Raw genomic sequence first — 14,628 nt, forward strand, 5'->3', positions numbered from 1 at the left:
TGCCTACGCATCGTGTCAGGTGGCCTCCGAATTGCCTTCGAATCGTGTCATGTGGCCTCCGAATTGCTTTCTAATCGTGTCACGTAGCCTCCAAATTGCCTTCGAATCGTAAGCGATGGCGCGCCGTCATCGATATATATATATATATATCCGACATGGCAAGGAATTTATAAGCCTCGCGCGCGCGGTCATCTCTCGAGCCTTTTTTCTTGACCAATTTATCGCCGTAGTTCGGCTGCAACGCCTCGGCAGAACTCGCGGCGGGCCGAGTTCTCGAGAAATAACCGTCGCTAGAGAAGTTTCGATGCCGGCGATCGTGTCGAGACGGAGAAAGCGATTGTCTCGCGGATTCCGTTTCCGAGAGATCGCGGGGAAGAGTTCGTTCCGGCGGTCGTAAAGATTGTAATACAGAGGGGAACTTAGGGGCGGCCTGGGGTGACCGTCTGGAATAAAATCGTTGTAGCACTCCATGCAGCGACATTAAAGGTACAAGTCCGCCGGGAGGCAATTCCGAGTCGAACGGTACCTTAAAATCAATAGCGCGAGATCTCCATTCCCTATTCCCCAAGAAAATCGCGGCGCCAGCCGGCACAATGGGGCGAAACGACCGGCGATGTTCCGACCGTAGGACAAAAGTGAGAAATTCGATCTACGAGATCCAAACAGTCTCGTATCGAGCATTATGTTCGTAGTTATAACGATTAGATTTTCTTCGATCGTGATCATTTCTTACAAGAACTAGAAAATCTAGAATTATTGTTCGCCGACAGTTATTTGAGATTGCTGTGCACACAAATGTTAAATTAAAATCGAAATCATTATGCTCCTGTGAAATATTATAGGAACTAAATAAAACATTTTGTGTCGTTTATGTGGTTTACGTAATTATTAGATTACCTTGCAGTATAGAAAAGAAAATAACAATTAGAGAGAAATGCCACTTTGACCTGGATATATAGTGCATAATAAATATAATATTATATAATAAATATAAAATAATAAATAATATTATATAACACAATAAATATAATATTAATGTGTATACGAATTATGCAAATAATTATGGTATTAGTATTTAGCAACTTTAGAGAGACAATTGGAAGTAAAGAAAGAACCTATTAAAGAAATGATTAACATTTTATTGCAATTCATGCATCTGATCAAATTCATTTGCATGTAATCACCTATGTAACTAACATAAACGACAATTCTTAAGAAAGTATTTCTCAGAGTAATAAACTAAAGTATTTAAACTTGAAGTTCACCAATTTTGTAGCACAATTAGTTGTTTCTCAAGCAACGCCAATCTTTTCTAGTATAAAAATTTATAAAAATTTGTGTGCGTCCGGAGGCTTTAGAAGACGCGGAATCGCGTCCCAGCTTCTATCTCTCTCGGCTAAGAGAGCCTCGATGCGCGGAAATGCGTTCAGGAGAATGGACTATTTGTTATTTCGAAGTGCAATATCTGTGGACGCCGATGGACAGAAATCGCTGGCCTCTTTCCCGCCATTGATGCCCATTCGGTCGAAAACTGATTACCGGACACTCGAAATTTATCTGACGATGACTTTCCACGGCGGATGTGCTCGAAGGTAAAGCCATTAGGAGCCTCGGAGGCGAGAAGACGCCCGGAGAAAGTTTCTTACTCGCGTAACGCTTCATGGAGCCGAAGTGGATCGTAAATGGGACGCGAGAGAATTGGATGCATTCAGAAACAACGATTCGTTGATGCAGTTCCCGTTGGCCGGCTGTTTTCACGTTGATTGCACGACGGCCGGCGCCGTTTTTACAACGGCGGAAAGAACGGCCGGAAGAAAATTTCGTGCATTATCGGGACGCGTTCCCTTTATGATCCGCTTGTGAAATTTTTATCGCGAGCCGAAATATACAACCGAAACAACCATATCCGCGTCGTCCTGATAGAACGAATGGGTATTCTATCGTCGGTGAACTCGCTTCCAGAATCATTTATACGGAAATTTAGCTTCAAAGGATTTGTATGCTCGGTTCCCTGCGTTTAAGTAGTGGAAGTAGATTACAACTCCCGACGTAACTCCAAAACACTTGTTAAGTTCGGCTACGTGAACCACGAACCTCCAGAAACTGTTGTGTGTGCACGAATCGTCGAGTAATTTAGTTGGAATTATTTAATTGTGGCGCGAATTAATTCCGAGTAGTATAAACCAGTAATAATACCGACACCCCAGCGTTCTCACGTTCTTCGTCGCTACAGAAAGCATCCACGATCGCCAAATACTGCGGAACGTTGAATTAATTGGTTCTGGTACTTAGAAGAAACAAATATGTATCTCTCTATTAGAGATTTTCCTGTAAATAGCCAACGATATTTCGGACCCAGGTGTAGCTATCTTTGTCCGAACATTATCCGAAGTGCGAGAAAGTAATGAACCCGCGGAATATTTCACTCGAAGCTTAAAGTACTCGGAGAAACATTCTCTATCTCAGTTTTCAGTGTGAAAGCGGCACAAATCAACGCTGTTTCTGACAAGGAGAACTTTTTTCGTCGAATATATTCCAGTGTGTAAAAGAGGAACGAAGCTTCAAATAGTTGAAAATATGCAGGTTGTCCCAAAAGTGTCTCGCAATCCGAAAGTGGCGGGTTCCTCAGGTCATTAGAAGCAACTTTTTCGTTTACATCTGTCCGGAAATCAATCCCACAAAAATCCCGAAAATGAATTCTACTAGTCTCAGTAACTGGTCCAAAATTTCGCTATCGACCTAGGGGGACCAGTTACTGAGACTAGTGGGGTGGATTTCCGGACAGATGACAAAAATTCAGAAAATGAATTCTACTAGTCTCAGTAACTGGTCCAAAATTTTGCTATCGACCTAGGCGGACCAGTTACTGAGCCTAGTGGAACTCATTTTCGGGACAGATCGGAAAAATCCAGGAAACCAATTCCACTAGTCTCAGTAACTGGTCCACCTAGGTCGATAGCAAAATTTTGGACCTGTTACTGAGACTAGTAGAATTCATTTTCGGGGTTTTTGGTATCTGTACAGAAATCAATTCCACTAGTCTCAGTAACTGGTCCACCTAGGTCGATATCAAAATTTTGGACCAGTTACTGAGACTAGTAGAATTCATTTTCGGGATTTTTGGGATCTGTCCAGAATCCATCCCACTAGTCTGAGTAACCGGTCCACCTAGGTCCATAGCAAAATTTCGGGAGGCGACCGAGCCAATGAGGAAAAACGGGCTTCCTTCGCTCATTGGCCACCGTTCTTCGCTAATAACTCGTTAACGGTGCCTCGGAGAAAATTGTTGTAAAGGAAAAAGTTACTCTAAATAATTTCAGGAATCATTCTATTTCGGGTGTTAACATAATTATGGGACTGCTTCTCGTTCCACAATGAAAAAGTAGCACAAATCAACGATATTCGAGGCACAGATATAATTAATTCTGTCTGACATAACCTGATGTACAAAAGTCGGTAACAGACCTCCAGGATACTTAATTTTAAGCTAAAAATACTTGGAAAACCATACCAATGCTCATCGCAGAATGCAAAAGTGGTACAAGTCGGCCAGAAACTGAACAGAATTTTTTCAATTAATTATCCGTCCCGGGAGCGAGAAAATTCTGGTCGCGACTAGAAAAGACGTCGAACGTTCCCGATAGGGTGGCAACTCTCAAAGGAAGCGTCTCCGCGGTAAGTAATCGACGCTGGAGACGAAAGGGAACTCTCGCGAGCTTTGTGCTAGCAGCCGGAAAGAAACTCCGGCGAGGAAAGTTCGGGCGGCGCGGCGGCGCGTGCTCGAGCATTGTTTCCGCGGCAGCGAGGCAACTTTTTCGACTTGTCCATTCGTCTCGTCGCTCTCGCCGTCTTTGAATATTTCCCCGGCGAGCTCCCCGGGGGAGCCGCGTTCAATCTCTCCCCGTCGAATCGCGACCGACTTATCGAAATTATCGAAGATCTTCCAGTTGGAATCCCCTGATTTCGCGTAATCGGTTCGGGGGAAGACAGTCCTCAAATTTCAGCTCGAGAAAAATCGATGGTCCGGCGTAGAGAGAGGATAAACCGCCGGAGAAAAATGGAGCAGAGTTAAGCAGAACGGACTGACGGCGAACGAATCGGAGGCAATTTCCTTGCGATCACCTTGGCTTCTGACTCTTTGTCTGCGAGAGAAGTTCCGGGGGCTCGTTTGACACTGAACGCGCGATCGAGAAATATAAATTAAACCGAGACACGCGGTATAAACTATTAACCATGCTTAAAGGAAGGCTCATCAAATGTCTAAAAAATACTGTATCTTCGTCCTAATAAATGTTCTTTTATATGATTGTGATATTTTAATTTTACAGGCGCCTTAATGTATTATTTAACAGTATTAATAAATATGTCACCTAGAAATAAATATATCACTATATCAGTAGAAATAAATATATCACTGTATCAGTAGAAATAAATATATCGCGATCACAAAAAATAATATTTAGAGCACTTCTTACACGAATAAAAAATGATCTCAAGCAAACCACGAACCTTCTAATAAACAGTTGATTAACCACTTAGCTGCGCCGATCAATTTTCAAGATCAATTCTGTACACGTTTTATCGATCACATTGAGCTCAATTCGACAAGTTCCTCTAGAATTTAAAATGTGCGCGGTTAATGAACAACGAATACGCTTCGAACAAATTTCAACTTAAATCGCAGAAGGTGCCTGTCTCTCGTAAGATGTAAAATTGCCACTGCTTTACGACCGGTGTACGTAAAACGGTTAAACAACGGTCGAAATGAACCGACGCGAAAATTTATTTCAGGAGCCCCGACCAAGTTTTTACGATTCGGCGGTACCGCGCGCCGGCAAATTCGAGACTCTCGATTCAATTACTCGCGTAAACTTTGTTCCGGCAAGTTTCGAACTTCGTTTCGGCCCGACCCCCGCGCGGATAATTGGCCTCTGTTGCGTCACCGTGCGTGAGATCATCGACGTCCGATTGTCCGTAGTTGGCGGGCGTGTCCCCGCGACCTTTGGCAACAATTTTTAATTGCACCGAACTGGAAACTCGGTCGCGCGACCGACGCAGCGAGAGAAAAATTCGTCGGACGCGCGAGATTCCGACGAGCGGCGACAACGGGGAACGGATCCACGGTGATATCTCGTAATTAGATTTGCCGCGCTGATTTCCCGGCGACTTTCCACTGCATATAACGGACCTGTTACACGCCGTCTCGTCGCCGGCTTCATTACCGCCTGTCCGGCGGCGGCTCGTATAAAACTCCGCGTCACATTCGGAGCGACGTTTCGTTCGTTTGACCGGCAGACTTCGAAATGCCGGCGCGCCGGGGGCCACGGCTCGGAATTTCTTAATTAAACCGGTATAGCTTAGCGAAAATCACGAGGAGGGTGCTCCGGTCGTTCCCGGCCTGGAAAAGTGGCTCTAATGAAAGCGCGGGAGCCGGTTCTCGCCCGGAACAATTGCAAATAAAACTCGTTTCGAAAGCCGGAAGAAAAGTTCCGACCGCGTTCATAACTATTTTCGAGGCCGCCTTCGGAGAGAGCCCCGCGCCATTTTTAATGCCTCCGTTTACAGACAAATGTACCATTTTAAATCTTGCTTCGTGCAATAAGCAGACAACGGATTTTATTTCAATCACGACGAAAACGAATGGAAGCGATTTAAAACAGCGGAGAAATTGAAGCGGTCGTGGGCTATCGATGTCCAGAATGTTATTGTGATTCTTCTGTTCACTCTGTACTATAGTAGAAGATATATTTTATCAACGACCAATCCAATGTTTCACCGATAACAGCAAAAACACAATTAAATTATATTTTAATTATAATATATATATTTGGTAATAATTATATATATTATTTATTATTATTAATTTAAATTATTTAATAAATTTATATTATATATTATTATAACTATTATATTATATATTATTATAATTATTATATTATATATATTATTATTTATTTATAATTATATATTTAAATTATATTCGACACACTCGCCGCGTGTTCGTACAACGTTTCTCACCGATTTCGATATTCTGTCAATTTTTTCATGATATCCGACGAAACGTTCTACCATTCGACTTGCAATAATTCCCATAATCAGTCGATAGCACGTTCTACGTTAAAGTTCGTATCGACACGAATATCGTCTCTTGTTTAACGCAGCGCGATAAGATGGGATAAAGCGATCGAAGTTTCCTCCGACCAATTGGAGAGGGTAATGAGTAATTTCCAGGGCCGGAAAATTGCATCTGAAATTGGTTCGGACTTCCTTCTCGTGGTCCAGAAAAACCACCGCTCGTTACGGCAAGTTGCACAACTTTCCCGGTGCTTTGACGTGGTCGCAATCAGGCGACCAAGAAGCCCGATCGAGTCTGAATCCCGTTGATGATCGAGATTTGCTTCGTTATGGCCGATGAAGAGGAGGATCTCCTCCTCTTCAGAGAGAAACATAGAGAGAAGGAGAGAGAGAGAGAGGTTGAGGGATGATATCAAAGTAATTTACAGGGCATTGACGTGCCGCCGGAGATTGAAGAAACGAACAGGATATCTGCAACTGATCGCGAACTGCTGCGGAAATCCAAGGGAATCCGGTCGAAGCCGTCCTTTGACGGCGAACCGAGCGGATTCGTAGCAATCATAACCGGGAAAGGTGCTAATATGTAGGGTGATTTGGCGGGAGCCAGTAGCACGAGTCAATTACAGAGCAGAGGTTCCAGGAAACGGGCTCGAGAAAAGCGGCAGCAGCCTCGGCGAGGCGGACCGGCCGATTAAACGCAGGTTTCGGATTCGCTGCCGGCGGTATAAGTCGATTATAGCTGCGGACGCGGTTATAAATGTTTGCTGCTTATGAACGCGGAATTCTGTTCGGCCGGAGAACTCCGTGCGAGGTGCCCGGGAACGGTTTAATAGAAGTGCAACGTTGGTGCCAGTGGTAGGAGTCAATGGAAAGTCGGCCGCTGACGGATTCCCGGTTATTATCCGACGGTGTCCCGAAATAGATCGTTCCCGGTGTATCGTGTCCCGCTTATTGTCGTAACAAATGAAGCATAATAAACCGAGAATGGTCGTTCACGTCGCCGTGACGTTAATAATTCGACGAAATCCATCACAAAGCGGTCGGCCGTGTCGGGCCCGCTGACTTCACTCCACCCTTGCAAAACATTCGCGGCTAATTGCGGTGCACGGGGGAATCGATTTCTACGCGAATGCGGTAAGCTCCGAAACAAGAACGGCCGCAGGCAATTACTCCGTGACGAATAATAAACGCGCGGAGCGGCGGGCTCGTCATTATCGGCGTCGAAAACCGTGTCCGATCGCCGATCGGCTGTCTACGTAATCCCGAACGCCGCAATTGCTACACTCGTCACCGCGACGCTTAAACGTTGTAAAACGGCGACGAATTAGCCGTCTATTCATTGTAGACATTGTCCATAAATGATCCGTAGATATTTACTATACTTAGAGACTAGGCTAAGTCCTGGTTCCCACGTAGCCTCTCAGTTCCATCGTCTTTGTAACAGTTGTTATCTATTTCACGATTTAAAGCTTTATGCATTTCTTTCATTCGCTCCAAAATTGAATAATTCTCGCTCATCTGGGTGCCAAAAGAATCACTATAATTTCCTTGAGAACTATCTCGATGAACTATGAAGAGTAAACTTGTGAGTCGAGAAAGCTGTAATACAAGTCCATCGAACCAAGTAACACATTCATTAATCATTAATTTTGTAATGTAGAATATTTAGCAAGAATTTAAGATTAAGTAGAACAAGTCGACCTTAAGTCGGACATTGATATTTCTGCTGTTATCGTTTGCAATTGAACACAGATGGTTTAGATAACTATATTGTGTCATTCTGTGATCTAATCGGAGCAAAACGAATGAAAGAAGATCCCAGGAACCGCGAATGCGGTGCAAAGAAAACGATAAAGAACTGCCGCAGAATCGTTTGTTTCTTGATGGCGAAGGCGATCTAGGAACGTTTATGCCGCACGTGCCCCAGGATGGCCATGAAGCACAGATTCCGGCAGTAAAAGCGTGTCAAAGCGAGTGGAAGTTATGTCCGCGCGATTATGCTATCTCGAGGGACCTTTCGTCGCGTCTATCCAGCATCCTTAACGATTTTCTGTCGGGACACGTGCGTCGGGCGTGGCTCCCGGATGGTCGGTGGTGGGTATTTGAATTTATCGGCCAATATCGGAAGCTACTTTGCCGACTGACAATGGGTTACTGTGGGTTCGTGTCCCAGGAGACGTGCCTCGGGGCCACAGGACCTCCCGAGGATGCAGGACTCCGACATTAATATCGCGTAGACTTAACGATTCTTTCTGTTCCCCTCTTTTTGGTTTTCCTGGCCCGGACCTTCTTCGAGACGAGAGAAGCTTCGTTTGATACTCTTTTAATAAACCAGGCTCGCCCGAGAGGCTCTTACATATTAAAGGATATGTTCGGCCGACGTCCTTTCACGTTGGACTGCATAAGTAAACTGCACGATCCTTTGCACATCGAAATTGAACAAAAAAGAGTTTCCTTCAACCGGAACTTCCTTTCCGCTCGAACCTATTATTATTTTATCTTGATGACAAAGGAATTCATTTTGTGAGAAGTTACATTTTCACATTGTTCACAGGTTATTTATTTAGACAAAATATTTTCCGGCATATTTAGAAAATACGTGGAATCAAATATTACCAACATACACAGAATCAATGAAACAAATTGAAACAATTATTCCGCGGTTGTTAAATTGCATGTCCTATCGTTCGTTACGAAGTTTTCTTCAGCGTCTGAAAACATATTAAATTAGAAAATTCCGGCTAATTGAATAAAAAAATTCTCAAAATATTTCATCGTACCCGGTTAACGGGTTAACGATTACGTATGCAGGAACTGCTTCAACATGCTTCGGTGGAAACAGGAATGTTAACAGTCAGCCCCCGAATAAAAACTCGTGACGGGCAAATTCCGTGAATACTAATTCGACAATGCTGTTAAAATGACGGTTAATGGAAGCGTCGGCACAGAAAGCGTTGACGTTTCATTCGCTGATTAAACAGGCCGCGATGTAATTAACTAATTAAATTCAGTGGGCAGATGACGTAACGGCAATCTATTAATTATTAAAGGCTCGCTGATTAAACAAAGCCGTAATTTTCGCATCAGCCGGACCCATCGTTCGCGCGGGATCCTACGCGAGAAGCGCGGAACGGAACCGGTTGGATCTGCGGCACCCGTCCGTTCCAATGGACCCGAATGAAACTTTATTAATCGAGCCGCGATTAATCCGTTGCCCCGTTTAATTCGAAACGGCTCGGCCCACAATTAGTCTGGCTTAAGCTCCGCCGTTTCTTTCTCTACCGTTCGACCGCAACGCCGCTAAAACTTCATTCGTTTCGGGGAACGTTAATCCGGATCGCGGCTTAATTCGGTCTGCCGGTTATTCCGAACGGACGTGGATTTATCCGGCTGGTTTTCTTTCGAATTCCTCCGACGTTCCAGCCGCGGCACTGTGTTCCCTTCCGCGACGACATTATTTTGTTACCAAGAACGCCCCGCCGCCCGGAACTTCTGCGATAACAAGGTCCATTATGTTTGCTCGCGGAACTTCAAGACGCGTGCTAAATATTAATCTCAGATCCCGCTCACTTACGGGAACCGGGTACGCAAACTTCCCGCGGAATGCTTCTTGGGAAACCGAGCACATGAACAAAACACGCCGTTTTACTTGTCGTTGGAAATTGGTTGTGCTAGGCGATGGATAACGTCGACGCGGGCACGCTGCGATCGCGGGATTATTTTGTAACGAACCAATGATAAAAACTGAATGTTTCGATTTTCATTCGGATCCGATGTAACAGTTGTCGTTTCACTTTCAAATTTTCCGTACTGAGGAAAACAGTTGAAAAATCCGTTGAAACTTTTATTCGACATATCTACGCGTCGACAGAAAATTGTTAAACCTTTTCGAAAATGAGAAATAGTTCTAGTTGGTGAAAAGTAACAATTGTTCTGCTTCGAACAAGAAGATTGAAAAGTAAACGGAATATTGGATTGATCGTAGATTTGAGAATCCATTTTTCTATGTCAATTAGCGAAAACAGTTGACAATGTAATATTAAATAGAAAGAAGGCGATTCGACATTGTTATGATTATATATGATTGTTGATGTTATGATTATATAATGATTATATAATGATTATATAATATGATTATATAATAACAATGGAATTCATAAGAATGGAACTCAGTCATAACTGAGTTTCGTGCTCGCCTCTTATTGGGCAGTGGTTTTCGTTAGTAACTCGTGGACAATGCCTCGGAGAAAATGTTTCTAAAGGAAAAAGTTACTTCGAATGACTACCTCGCTAACCCCTCATGTCTCGGAATTGTGGGACACTCTCAATTTTGGACCGAGTACAGTTCTGCGGGAAAATAAAAAATCCTGCAAGCCGATGAGAGGCGAACTCGGCTGACGACCGATCGCAGGACGACCCACTTGATCTCGCTTCTGATTGGCCACTGTTTTTCGTTAATAACTCGTGAACGAAGCCGCGGATTGCATTTTCGCTAAGGAAGAAGTTACTTCGAATGACCTCGGGAACCTCGCACTTCCCGAAAGTACTATAATTTCGGGACACCCTGCAGAGGCAATTCACGAGTACGTGGATAGGACGAAAAATTCCGAAATACTTACAACAGAGTGGGAATACGGCGACGCATCGTTCCGACGCTGGTGAATGTTTACGTTTTTCGAGTGCCGGGAATTAATCGGACAGAGTGGGCGAGGAGGAAGACAATAGGAGTCCCGGGAAGCCAATTCCCCGACATACCATCTGAAACTTGGTCGCGAATATTCACCGGGGAGAAACTTTTCCGCGGCCAAACACTCTTCTCCCCGGGCACCGCGAGTTGAATACCGGATGCGGAACTTTCACCACATTTCTTCCGTTAATGCCGCCGCGGCCGCGCGGAATAAGGTCGACAGGCCGTGGGATAAGGACAGGGATAAAGCGAAGTTCCGTCGGATTGTCGTAAGCCTTAAGCCAAAAACCTCCCGGCCCGTCGAACCCGTCCGGTTGATCCGGCAGCCATCGCGGTCGAATTAAAATTCCGCCGCGGGTACCGGAGTTCCGCAAATGGCTTTCGAATCCCGTTCCCGTCGCCCCCCCCCCCCCCGCGATCTCTTCTTTCCCCCGTTTCTCCCGCGCTGCCAATATGCCCGGGGAGCTTTTCTTCCGAAAATTCAGCCGAGCAACTTTACGGTGAAACCGAATTACGAAAGCAGATGTTATCTCCTAAGGAAGAGACCCCGAGCCCCTTTATCTCCGCGAAATTATTTCGCCGCGGCGCGGCGCACGCAGGAATTGCATCGCGAAATGTCAAAGGTTCCTCTGCGGAATGATAAAACATTACCTGGCGAAACTAGTTCAAGAACTACATACTTTCGGTTTTATATTCTCCGCGGACTGCTGGGAATTACGTGTGTGGAACTTGCGACGCGATCAGAGAAAGAATTAAATCTTGATTCTGAAATTCTTGCAATGGAGGAACTTATAGTCGCGATGAAGATTTCGTGCGTGATTCACTGAATGCGAATTATGTTATTCATTTCATTTAAGGCGAAACAGATTCTTCTGTTATCGAAGCTTGAGGATAAAAGTGCACGAAGACGGAGACAAAGGAACAAAAATTATTTCGTTCCATCAAGGAACCTAATAATATAATAAAACTGTCTATCCTGGCTGATGTGGTTTGTTAAAGTTTACCGAAGTTTTATAAAAAGTATTAATTACAAAATTCAAGGAGGAACGTCAACTAAGAAATGAAACAGTTATTTATCGAAAATATTAAGAGAACGATCTCCCTGACAACAACACTATTATTATATTATTATATTATATTATATTATATTATATTATATTATATTATATTATATTATATTATATTATATTATATTATATTATATTATATTATATTATATTATATTATATTATATTATATTATATTATATTATATTATATTATTTAAAAGTGTGCACTAATCAACGCAGTTTCTTTTTCTAGATAAATCGCAATGCAAGGCTAGACTACTCCATCATACAATTTCTGAAAAAAAATTATTGCACAGGAGAATTTTGCGATGAACAGTGTCGAAATTTCACGACCATTTAGTCGACACATCTGCCGATTACGTGTGCAGAAATCCAGGCTGTATCTTCCGGGGAAACAGAGGATTCCCGGGGAGACCTCTCGAAGTAGAATAGGCCAGTCCCTGATCAGCCGGCGACGCGCCTCCACAAAAGTGAGAACGACAGTGGATTGAAGGGGCTAATGGAGGAGAAAAGGCACGGAGCCGGGGATGCATTTTCCTCGCGGAGGCTTTTTCCGAGGGCGGAGAGTAGCGAGCCGCCCTTTGATCTCCGAATTCGCAATTTGCATTCCGGACTATCGATGGCATAAGTATGACGCAGCAATATGGAACAACCGCATCCTCTCCGGGCCGCACTTTGTCAGCGGCTGGCCGAAAAATCCAGCTCGGAACAAGAGCCAAGGTTCTTTACGAAAGTTCTTTTTCTCTCGTCGAATGAACACGACCGGCCCCCGATATAGAGCTCGAGTTCCATCGAACGCCGCCGATATTACGCAGGCGGATTCGAAACTTTAAACAGCGCCTTTCGAGCCGTCCTCGGCTCCGCCGGATAAAAAAGCCCATCGGCTCAGGGAATAGTATCGATATCCTCTTATGGATACGGTATACATCTTTAATATCGTTGCGTTCGGTGCCCTCGGAATATTTCCACGGGATTTCTGCAATTCTTATTCGAGAGGTATGCACGAATGCCGTTTGCCGTTCGCCGGTCGCATAACCGCCCGCGCGGAAACGCCGTGAGATCCATTTACCGGGGACCGAAATTAGAACTTTGATCTATCCCGCGTTAGAAACTCATTTTCCCCGAGGGATGAGTGTTCCGTCGTCGGTCGAAAGTGCAGGTACTGATACCCTAAGATGTCCGTAAATTGCGTCGGAGTGGCTCGGGATAGAGCGCGCAGGTAAAGCCTGCTGAATGTTTAATGGATCAGCGAGAAATAAGCAGCTTCAGCCGATCCACGTGGCCGACAATCGTCGCTGAATTACGGATTGTATGCATCCGCGAGGAAAAAATGAGTATCCGTAATGTGAAATAGTCGAAAAATTTGATAATATCTGTCTTCGAGCTGCTTGAATTATTGAAGAAAGAAGATGTCAAATTAAGAAGAAAGAAGACATAAATTATTAAAAAGATGCAGAACAATTTTATTTTGCACGAAGATCCACGGTCTGATCATCGCTCCAGAATGTGCATTAGTTGCGTCTGAAAATGGCGAGGTAGAAATATCGTGGAATATCAAGTTAATGAAGTGGAGAATAAGTAGTATGAATCAATCATGTGGCAGACAGCGAAGAAGTTGATATTTTGGGGGGTTCAGAAATTGTATTCAAATGGTTTGGAATGGCACAGACAGAAAGAATAATGAAGTTTTCATGAATAAATGATACATAAATAGAATAGCTCGGCGACCATAATGCATTTTAACTCGTTAAACGCGGTCGAGATTCTTTTATTATGCTGATGCATTCTAAGAAATTATATTGAAAAGGATATAAAAATAGAAACAAAAATTTTTTTAAATGTAACAATTTTTATCGATATCGTATTACATTTTCAGAAAATGTAACTATTTTATTTAGCAAGAAATAGTAAACGAAACCTAAATTAAAATAATATTTGTCTCGCTTGCAAAGTATTTATAACGCCGATTTCACGTTGCCCGCGGTCGGGAGGTTAATATACTTTCATTCCAAGGAAAAAAATAGGTTCTCAGTTTGTGACATAAATGAAATAGACGGGCAAGGTTAGTCGAGATTATGTCAGGGTGAACCAAGCTTTTACATGCATCGTTAGTAATACAAATCAATTACAAAATCAAGCCCTACAGCTTCTTGTTGTTTATGAATATAAAATACCGGTTCGTCCAGGTGTGATGGAGAACACCTTGAGAGATAAATAAAAGCATTTTACATGATTTAAAGTATGCTGCGAGCACGCCGTCAGTAGTATAGGTCAATGGTATCCGCGCGTCCTGATTGTTCAAAGTACTCCCAGCTATCCTGGGACTATTTTACGCTGAAAAAGCCAAACAAGCTTGCACCCTCAACTGGCATAGTGTATCGCAAGCTGTCGGAATTGTTGATTAACAAATGAACGAACCGAACAGCCAACGCGGGAGGATCGATCGAGGCACGTGCAAAAGATCGAACGGGTTTTTCGCTATCGAAAGGGCGAAACCCACGAAACAGCGGAACTGAAGGGGACAGAAAGCGAAGTTCAGGGAACGAAGGCAAAGAAAAGAGATCCTGACGAATCGATCCTGGCGCCAGAAAGACGAGGAGGGGGTGGGGTCTGGTTCCGAGACGAGACGGAGACCACTAAAGAAAACGAATGACTCCGCGCTGATAAAACTGACCCGCAGCCAGGCAATAAAGATTTGCAATGGAAATGGACCTCCACGATTCCCCAGCCGGCACTGTTATCTGCTGGCTCATTGGATACACCGGCGTGGCCTCCAAGAAATATTAGCTTTTATTGT

General features: G+C 43.9%; 1 protein-coding gene across 1 annotated transcript in view; it reads right to left on the reverse strand.

Moving 5' to 3' along the window:
• Window positions 1-14,628, reverse strand: part of LOC117223720 (uncharacterized) — a 210,402-nt gene that overhangs the window by 149,968 nt on the left and 45,806 nt on the right. The window lies entirely within an intron of this gene.

The sequence above is a fragment of the Megalopta genalis genome, chromosome 4 (assembly GCF_051020955.1).
Source record: "Megalopta genalis isolate 19385.01 chromosome 4, iyMegGena1_principal, whole genome shotgun sequence".
Classification (NCBI taxonomy): Eukaryota; Metazoa; Arthropoda; class Insecta; order Hymenoptera; family Halictidae; genus Megalopta; species Megalopta genalis.